This window comes from Anopheles merus, chromosome 2L (assembly GCF_017562075.2).
Source record: "Anopheles merus strain MAF chromosome 2L, AmerM5.1, whole genome shotgun sequence".
Lineage (NCBI taxonomy): Eukaryota > Metazoa > Arthropoda > Insecta > Diptera > Culicidae > Anopheles > Anopheles merus.
Window position 1 is genome coordinate 4,013,202 of NC_054083.1, and position 10,814 is coordinate 4,024,015.

Consider the following 10,814-nt stretch of genomic DNA (forward strand, 5'->3'; position numbering starts at 1 on the left):
GGACATGTGTAGCCATGAGGATACTTTTCTGTGTCTCTTTTGCCTTGTCCTTGCCTTTAGATCCTTATGGGTAAAGCACGCATACCTTTCGGGTACGTTCGTGGTACAAGCCCTTTCTTTTCTTTCTTTTATTTATTTTTAGAGAGACTTTGAGGTCTAGCTCATTCGCCTCTACAAGCCCTGTCGTATGCAAGAATAGAATCGTATGCAATCGGCACTGCATTCGGGTGTGGGCAGGCCCGTGGGCGCCTTTTATACGGAGACGCAACAGGTTGGCTGATAAGTCCCCGGTCTAACAAAGATGTTGGAATCTCGCGTTCCAACTACCTGTCATAAACGGGACGTTTTAAAACGAGTGACCAGTACACGAACAAGGCACGAAGCGTAACAGAAAAAAGCGTTAAAAAGGGCCGCAAGATAGGAACGAGCCCTTTTCTAAACCAATCGCGGAAAAACGGACAAATTTTTTGGCGCGTAATAGTACAATAAATCGTTTTTGGCAAGAAATTTAATCCGCCTTGGTTTTAGTTCCCAACATTCCAAAAAATTTGGTTCGATAAATCCAAACACATTTTGGTTCGATAAATCCAAAATAAATTGGATTTGGAAATTCGTCAAACGATTTCGTGTACGGCATTCCTCGTTCGTCGTGTAGTTTCGCGAGTCGGAAAAATAAATCACGCGCTATGTGTGTCGAAGTGCCTGTGACCAAAAAGTGCAATGGAGCAGCAGCAATCGCGTGGTATGCTAAGGGCAGAGCCGGCTACCGCAGGGACTGTCCCACGGACAGAACGTGTCAACGTTTACACTAGCCCCCGCGGAGCATCGTCCACCCCAGGAGCATTGCGCGAGACTCTCTCCCCGTCGGAAGGTTCCACTGTGGAATATGTGTACGAGTGGGCAGCAAGTAAGGCGGAAAAATTGCAGCAGTACCAGCCAACCTCGTTCGAAGATGACGCCCGGAGGCGCGTTCCTCAAGAAGGAAGTAAGACCCCTCAACAAGGAGCGTCGAGTAAGACAGGTGAGGCAAGTGGTAACGGTCCGGCAAATCCAGATCGCGACGAGGAAGAGACGCTGTCAGCGTCTGAAAGTGCACGATGGGAAGGTGAGGAGCGGCACAGACGGCGTATTGTGCTTGAACGCGAGCTGCTAAAGCTCGATATTGCGGAAGCGCAAACTGGCGAGACCGCCGTCGCGCAGCCCCCGAACACTTTGGGACGAAAAGAGTAAGAATTTCAAGAGTGGGTCCGCGACATGGAGAATTCCATGCGCCAGCCCATTCGCGACAAGGATGGCCGTTCGCGGGGTCAACATCCTGTGGTTCAACACCCCGACGCGAGAATCACACGCACACTAAATCCTCACACGATACAATATGGCCACGGCATGTACGCAACACTACAGGGTGCAGGGTACGCGACACACATGCACCAAGCAGGATACGCGACGCATCCGCGAGACGTTGCATCGTTTGGGTACGAGACACCACCGAACGTGACACAGTACGGGTACACTACACATCAAGCGTACGCGAACCGCCCGGAAAATTCACAGCACTTTGGGAATACGGAGCACTTGGGACACACAACACTGCACAACACACGGCCGCAGATACACGGCACTTTCTTGAGGCAGAGCCAGATCGCAGCACGCCAACCTGTACCTCGAGATTTGCCAACCTTCTCTGGGAATGTGGATGATTGGGCGGTATTTATCACCGCGTATGAACGCACTACCGCTGCTTGTGGCTATACCGATGACGAGAACGTAATCCGGCTGCAACACGCGTTAAACGGGCCCGCGTTGGAGGCGGTTGGACACCTCTTATCTTTCCCGGACGGGTTGAACGAAGCGATCGAGACCCTCAAGTCTCGCTATGGAAGGCCCGACTTGATAGTTGAGTCCGTTATACGGAAAATAAGGTGTATGGCCGCTCCTAAGATAAACGATTTGCCCAGCTTGGTGGAGTTTGGGTTCGCTGTGAAACGTTTGCTCGGAGCAGTTAAGGCGTCGGGGCTGCATGCCTATATGTACGACGTCACGTTGCTGAAGGAACTTGTGAAGAAGCTGCCACCGGTCATCTGTATCGATTGGGCGAGGACCACAAGAAGGATGCGTGAGGTAACGTTGATGGAGTTTGGACGGTGGATTGATGAGCTGGCGAGCGATTTGTGTCGTGTCATTGATATGACGCCCGTCCTTGGGGGATACGATGCGGCACCTCGACATCCTGACCCGCTCTCAAAACGACAGCAGTTCCAACCACAACCGTTCCAGAATCGTCGAAATCCGCCTGAGCGGTTCCAGTCCTCTCGACCGACCCAGATGGAATCGAACGGCACGGGGCGAGCACATCCGGCCTACTGCAACGCGACGGTCCTGCAAGAGAAGAAGCCTGCGTTGTCTGCGGCCTGCGAGCCTGCGTTGTCTGCGGTGAGAGTTGCGGATCGCTGTCACAGTGCGAGAAATTCCTGGGAACTACCGTAGCCGCAAGGTGAGCATTTGTGAACGATCGAAGGATGTGCAGGAAATGCCTCGGTTACCACGCTGGCAAATGCCGTGCTCCACCGTGTGGAATAGATGGATGCGGCGTTCAACACCATGAGCTGCTGCACGCTGAGGACACTACCTCACTCCACTCCAGCAGCTACGAGCGACAACGAAGTGGGCTGAAAGGTAACGTCCAGGGGTCTAGTGCTAATATTCTAACCCACACAGGAATGGCTGACGGGGCGATCCTTAAGTACGTGCCAGTGTCCCTACATTGACCCGCTGGGCGCGTAGATACATACGCATTCCTGGACGATGGGTCTACGTCCACGTTCATGGATCATGGGCTGCTGGCAGAACTAGGCGTATCCGGAACACCGCATCCGTTATGCCTTCAATGGACCGGAAACGTGCAAAGAGAAGAGAAACATTCGATGAGGTTATCTGTTCGTATATCCGCCTACAACGAACCACACAAGATACACGAATTGTCGGAGGTACATACCGTCAACAATCTAGCGCTGCCTACACAATCCGTGGATGTGACCCGTCTAGCTGCAAAATATACTCACTTCAGGGGCCTTCCGTTGGGCTCCTACGTAAATGCTATGCCTCGCGTTCTAATAAGAGTAAATAACTGCAGTCTGAGCAAATCATTGAAGTGCGTGGAAGGCAAATGCGACGAGCCCGTCGCGAGCAAGACCCGTTTGGGATGGGTCGTTTACGGTCCGTGATCGAGCGTAATACCCGCTCTCGACCGTGGTTTATTCCACATTTGCGCCTGTGATGGTACACCGGATGATCAACTTTCCACTGTCGTGAAGGAGTTCTTCAACCTGGAGTCGATCGGCATTTGTAAACCCACCAACACCATACAGTCGAAGGACAACGAGCGAGCTCTTCCTATACTGGAGCGAGAAACCAAGCTCAAGGGCGGCCGCTACGAAACTGGACTCTTATGGCGTTATGATGATCCCGACCTACCCTGTAACAAGGATGCGGCGATGAAACGGTATGTATGCCTAAAACAAAAATTAAGTAAAGATCCCGTTCTAGCTGAAGCCGTGCAGGCCAAGATGGAGGAGTACTTAGCTAAAGGCTACATCAGAAAGCTCGCTGACGCCGTTTCGATCGCGCGCCAAAAGAACGATTGGTACCTCCCCATATTTCCGGTGACCAACCCAACCAAGCCGGAAAAAATTCGCATGGTCTTCGATGCAGCGGCTAAGGTAGGCGGGGTAAGCCTGAACTCTCGTCTGCTTCCCGGTCCGGATATGCTTGCCGGACTGTTCGCGGTGCTGCTGAAATTCAGAGAGAATCGTGTAGCTATTGCTGGAGATATACGAGAGATGTTCCATCAAGTGGCCATCAAAGAAACGGATCAACGGAGTCAGATGATCCTTTGGGACAGTGGACGTCCCAGAACCGGACCGGCAACTTACGTCGTGACCGTAATGACTTTCGGCGCAGCGTGCTCCCCCAGTAGCGCTCAATATGTTAAGAACTTGAACGCGGACAGGTTTTCAGATGCATTTCCAAGAGCAGCAGAATGCATTAAGCATGAACATTATGTCGACGATATGCTCGCCAGTGTCGAGACCCAGGAGGAAGCCAAGGAATTGGCCGATGCAGTCCGGTATATTCACGCCTGTGGCGGGTTTGAAATCAGGAACTGGATTTCGAATTCTCGCGAGGTAGTCCGACACCTGGAGGGAGATTTAGAAGAAGAAGAAAACATCAACATGAGTCATAAGCTGCCAAATGAGAAGGTTTTGGGAATGTGGTGGAACACATCAGCCGACACGTTCACCTTTCGGCTAACACCGAAACATGACGAGGAGCTTCTGTCTGGGAGAAAGGCGGCGACCAAACGTGAAATGTTAAAAACGCTAATGAGCATCTACGACCCATTGGGATTGCTTGGTAACTTCCTAATGTATCTTAAGTCATTATTACAAGAAGTCTGGCGTGAGGGTATTGGTTGGGACCAAAAACTGAGCGAGCGGACCACGGAAAAATGGGTGAGATGGTTGCGGGTGCTTCCAGAAGTCGAAAACGTGGCCGTTCCCCGATGCTATCGACTTATAACTTCTGCAAGTGCCAATGTACAGCTTCACGTTTTCTGTGATGCAAGCGAGAACGGCATGGCCGCGCTCGGATACTTTCGGTTTGAAGAAGAAGAAAATATCGAGTGTACCCTGATAGCGTCGAAAACGCGCGTAGCGCCGCTTAAGTTTATATCTATTCCTAGGCTGGAGCTACAAGCCGCAGTCATTGGGGCAAGGCTGGCTAGTACTATCGCAAGAGATCATCGACTGGAGATCAAACGAACTATCTTCTGGACTGACTCAAGGAATGTATTAAGCTGGCTCCAATCCGACCATAGACGATATAACCAATTTGTGGCATTTCGAGTAGGAGAACTCCTGGAGGCCACTAACGTAGAACAGTGGCGTTGGATACCGACCAAGCAGAACGTCGCCGATGAAGGCACAAAATGGTCGACGAGGCCAAATCTATCAGCGCAAGGACGGTGGTTTCGCGGACCCTCCTTTCTTTGGGGGCCGGAAAGTGCCTGGCCAGATCATGACGCCACACAGAAAGACACTACAGAGGAGCTTCGGAAAAGTATTCACCTCCATCAGGTGGTGGAGCCACTGGTACGGTTGGAACGGTTCTCTAGATGGAACCGAGTGCTCCGAGCCACGGCGTACGTGACGCGCTTTATATCAAATGCGCGTGGCTCGGTGAAAAAAGAACCGACAGTGTTTGGCCCGCTAACACAAGATGAACTCAGGAGAGCGGAATGCATTCTCATCCGCATAATCCAACAAAACGCATTTCATCGCGAGATCAACAGTCTGCAGAAAGGAAGCATGGAGAAACATTCCTGGAAGGAAGGAATCGAGAAAAGTAGCAGCATTTATAAGCTATCCCCTATTCTGGACCATGATGGGATCCTCAGAGTGGGGGGACGTTTGACGGAGTGTGTAGGGATCAATGTGCACTTACGCAACCCTATATTTTGCCATGGAAGGAATACGGCACAGACCTCATCATGCAGGAGTACAATGCGAGGTACAAACACGTCCATCACGGTACAGCTCTGAGCGCGTTGAGAATGAGGTTTTACATTCCCAAGCTGCTAGGGGAATTTCGACGCATCAGGAGAAGTTGCCAAAAATGCAAGGTGGACAACGTGCTTCCGGAACCACCTATGATGGGTAATGTACCTTTTCAACGTGTTGCTATTGGTCAGCGTGCTTTTTCGTTCGCAGGAATTGATTATTTCGGCCCCTTTCTAGTAGCCATCGGACGGAGGGTAGAGAAGCGGTGGGGTGTTATATTTACCTGTCTTACAAGCCGAGCAGTCCATTTGGAGGTAGCGGCATCGCTGAACACAGCGTCATGCATCCTGGCAGTCCGGCGTTTTATCGCTAGACGTGGGACGCCGCTCGAGATGACCAGCGATAGAGGCACTAACTTCGTTGGTGCTGCGAGGGAGCTGGACGAAGCTTTACAGAGGATTGACCACGACGCTCTTATGACAGCCTTTTGCGGACCGCAAATGAAGTGGACGTTCAACCCCCCCAGCGCTCCACACTTCGGCGGTTGCTGGGAGCGTTTAGTCCGCTCGGTGAAGACGGTGCTGAACCAGTTCGTTTTCCCTAGACGACCGACGGATGAAATCCTGATGTCAACCTTCGCCGAGATCGAGTTTATCCTGAACTCGAGGCCTCTCACCTACGTACCCCTGGATGACGAGACGACGGAGCCGATAACGCCAAACCTCCTGCTGCTAGGGAGCCCGGATGGGAGCAAGCCCCCGGCCATACTTTGCGACAGTCCTGCGGCGGTGAAATCGACCTGGAAGATGGCACAATACGCAGCAGATTTATTCTGGAAAAAGTGGGTTACAGAATATTTACCAACACTCACCCGGCGAACCAAGTGGTTTCAACCTGTACAGCAAGGAATATGCACGGAAACCAATTGAAATTATATACCCAAGCACGAGGCCGCACTAGAGAGGAAACGAAATGTAAACAAATGCACGCGTTTCATGACAGGTCGAGCAAGGAAGTGAAGCCACAGCTAAAATGACGCGAGGTGATTAAAGGCAGATAAGCTGTGGTACACTTCGGGGGACAATGTTGGAATCTCGCGTTCCAACTACCTGTCATAAACGGGACGTTTTAAAACGAGCGACCAGTACACGAACAAGGCACGAAGCGTAACAGAAAAAAGCGTTAAAAAGGGCCGCAAGATAGGAACGAGCCCTTTTCTAAACCAATCGCGGAAAAACGGACAAATTTTTTGGCGCGTAATAGTACAATAAATCGTTTTTGGCAAGAAATTTAATCCGCCTTGGTTTTAGTTCCCAACAAAAGAAAAACACATTTTTTGTCAAAATTCGTTTTTATTTTTCAACACAGTTCCCTTCAAGAGCGATATTTTTTTTTTTTAAGCACAAAAAGATGTTATGGTTTATTCATATAAATTTGTTGAAAGACAAGATGTTTTTAAGTCCTTGCTAGGTTTCCTACCGTTTTGGCGCTTACACTAGGTACATGTTACATGAGATGTATCGTTATAGTTCGTTGGAACAGAAGAACAAGCAGTACTTCGCAATATATAACAAGGCTTCTGAGCCTTGTGAATTGAGATCAATTCTCTATCGGTTAATATTACCGAATTGTATGGGAAAGGAGAAAATTATTTACAAGGCACTTAACTAACTTATAATCTATTTTTGTTTTTATCTAATTCATTGGTATTTTCATCATATTCCTAACTGCTAAATAAATTCCTAATTATGTCAACTTCCGAGTCTCGACATTTGCGCTTTAAGCACTCAATGATTTCACTTATTTTATCTTTTATAGGAACAAAACCTGTTTCGCTATGAAGGTCCCTGGTGGGGTATCTATTTGGCAGTCCCATAATGGTTTTCAGGAATCTGTTTTGTATGACTTGTATAGTCTGCATATTTGTTCGAGAGCACCTTCCCCAAGCTATGCTACCGTACGTTATTGATGGTAAAACAATCTGACCGTAAATGGCCAATCTGTTTTCCATCGATAAACCTGAATTATTTTTTAAGAGGGAGTAGAGCATTCGAAAAAGATGGCCTGTTTTGGTTTTTATATAGCCTACGTGAGCTTTAAAAGTTAGACGCCTATCCAGAATGACTCCTAGATAGCGAGCTTCTGAAGCCCATGGAATGATGTTATTTTCCATTTTTAAACTGCCCACTTTAGCGATTATGTTGGATGCTGTCATTCCAACCTTATATGGGAAAATTAATGCTTGGGTTTTGGTGTTGTTAACCACAATCTTCCACTCTTTGAGGAAATTCACATAACTGTCGAGCCCTCGTTGGAGACCTGCTCGTATGAATCTCAGAGGTTTTGCCGAGTACAGGATGACTGTGTCGTCTGCATACAGTGCCAGGCTCGTCTTCGCCCCCAATGTAGGGACGTCAGCAGTGTAGCAATTGTACAACAGGGGACCCAGAATACTCCCCTGCGGCACACCAGCATTGTTTTCGTATGGGTCAGATTTCTCTGATCCAATGTAGACAGCCGAAGACCGTCCACTTAGGTAGCTTTATACAAGCCTAACAATGTACACAGGAAAGCCCTGCACCCTCAGCTTATGTATAAGACCATCGTGCCAGACGTTATCAAACGCCTTTTCCACATCAAGAAGAGCCATGGCAGTGGTTTTTCCACGCATTTTGGCAGAGTCGACAACGTCCAAAACGCGCTGAAGCTGCTGGGCTGCCGACCGATGTTTCCTAAAACCGAACTGAACTTCACTGATGACATTGTTCGATTCACAATGAGCCATCATACGAGTGTAAATTATTCTTTCGAACAACTTACTTAAGGCACCAAGGAGTGAAATCGGACGATAGCTTGATCCTAAGCTAGGGTCCTTACCAGGTTTTAAAACAGGAACCACTTTTGCATATTTCCACAAGTGTGGAAAGTAGCCTAGCTCCAGACACCTGTTAAACACGTCGGTCAGTAACACGACAGTGCTGTGTCCGACGTGTTTCAACATAATATTAAAGATACCATCCACTCCTGGTGCTTTGTAGCCAACAAGATACTTAATGGTTCCTAGGAGTTCCCCGCTGGAAATACGCTGAATATTTGTCGCTTCAATAGGTTCTGAAACAAGAGAACTGATGCTGTCAGCAACCCTACTCTCATATGTTCTAGTCATGGATTCGCTCAATCTATGTGCCTGAGCAAAATTGACTGACAATTTCACTGCTTTTTCCCTAGGTGTAAAGGCAGAGATTCCACCATCAATTAGGACTGGTATCGGTCGACGCTTATCTTTGAGCACCTTCGTTAGACGCCAAAAGGGCCGAGAGTGTTTAGGAAGTGTTTTTAAACGATCTGAAAATTGTCTATTTCTTACCTCAACCATTCTGGCGTCAACAATCCTAGCTACCTGCCTGTATAAAGAATAGTAAGTCCTGTTCCTCGTCCTTTGGTATGTCCGTCTCAACGAGTTTTTTGACGCAATAAGCCGTTTTGTATCTGCGTCGAGTTCAGTTACCTTATGTCGTACTTGGATCAGCGGGACAAAACGATCTACTGCTTCCTTCATATAGCTTTCAACATCAATGATCGCTGTATTAATGTCTTCGATGGTCAGAAGAGGAGGTGCTGAACTGATGTTTTCCGTCATATACCGCTCAAATCGTGGCCAGTCTGCTTCTCGATAATTTCGCTGCTGCCTAGTGGCATGCGTCCCCGGGCAAACAATGTTCATAACCACTGGTAAGTGATCAGATGACAAAGCCGTGATGGTGCAAGGGACGTCAAGACGATCTGTTATATTCGAGATGAAAATGTCAATCGTAGAGTAGGAATTGCCATTCTGGAACGAAGGCTGAAATGGAAATGACACTGAGCATGCGCTGGCTTGTGTGAGTTCTCTCAGAATCATTCCATTCCTATTGGCGCGAAGGTTTCCCCACTCCTGGTGACGGGCATTCAGGTCGCCAGCTACAATGTATCTTCTTGAGGCCCGGGTGAGCAGTTGAAGATCGCGTTTCAACAGCCTGCTGGTACCACTAGTGTCGCTTACTTGTCTCGGGCAGTAAGCCGCATAAAAATGAAAGTTGCCCTCAGCACTGAGCATTTCGATTCCCACAGCCTCAATGTAATGGGTGTTAGGAAGGGGGAGTACTTTGAACGCTAAAGTTCGACGGATAGCAATTAGAACTCCCCCTTTTGGTTGATCAGGACGGTCCAGTCGAACTACAGTGTGCTCAGGGAGAAAAAATGATTTGTTATGCTTTAGGTGCGTTTCAGTCACAGCAAGCAGGTCGATTTTTTCATGATTCAGAAAGTCAGTCAACTCCAGCCTTTTTGGAAGGACGGAGCAAGCGTTCCACGTTGCGCACTTAATCATCTCAAAAGTTGGCTGTGATAAATTCGACCATTTTCATTAGAATCTGATCACGCGGGCACTGTTTTGATAAGCGCTTGAATTCCACCCATAAGCGGACAATGTCACCAAACTGTGATTTTATTTCTTCATCTTCCTCATCGGAAAGACGGGATCGCAGTTGATCCAGCTTATCTTGGGCTGGTTGCCGATGGGTTTTTCGTGGAGTTGAATACGAACAACTAGCAGGTGCAATCTGATATTTGCACTGTAGGCTTTGCTGCTGCTGCTGCTGCTGCTGCTGCTGCTGCTGCTGCTGCTGCTGCTGCTGCTGCTGCTGCTGCTGCTGCTGCTGCTGCTGCTGCTGCTGCAGTTTCTGCAGCTGTTGCTGCTGCTGCTGCTGAAGCTGTTGGTTCTGTTGCTGCTGCTGCTGCTGCTGCTGTTGCTGCTGCCGCTGCTGCTGCTGCTGCTGCTGCTGCTGCTGCTGCTGCTGCTGCTGCTGCTGCTGCTGCTGCTGCTGCTGCTGCTGCTGCTGCTGCTGCTGCTGCTGCTGCTGCTGCTGCTGCTGCTGCTGCTGCTGCTGCTGCTGCTGCTGCTGCTGCTGCTGCTGCTGCTGCTGCTGCTGCTGCTGCTGCTGCTGCTGCTGCTGCTGCTGCTGCTGCTGCTGCTGCTGCTGCTGCTGCTGCTGCTGCTGTTGCTGTTGCTGCAGCTGCTGCTGCAGTTTCTGCAGCTGTTGCTGTTGCTGCTGCTGCTGAAGCTGTTGGTTCTGTTGCTGATGGCCATGCGGACAACCATGGCAAGTGCAGACAGAATCATCAGCAACTTTACGGTACTGTCCAACCCAAGGTAATGGTTCCGCCCACGATGATCTAGTTGGTATTGGCGCCGGGACTAATCGTCTTGGAGTAACG

General features: G+C 49.2%; 1 long non-coding RNA gene across 1 annotated transcript; it reads right to left on the reverse strand.

Annotated features, from left to right (window-relative positions):
- Window positions 1–222: 222 nt before the first annotated feature.
- Window positions 223–6,524, reverse strand: LOC121594467. Its single transcript, XR_006004979.1, has 5 exons — window positions 6,235–6,524; window positions 5,842–6,158; window positions 3,933–4,196; window positions 2,996–3,788; window positions 223–2,882 (listed from the first exon to the last, which is right to left on the reverse strand). It is a non-coding gene; the product is annotated as an uncharacterized LOC121594467 (long non-coding RNA).
- Window positions 6,525–10,814: the final 4,290 nt, after the last annotated feature.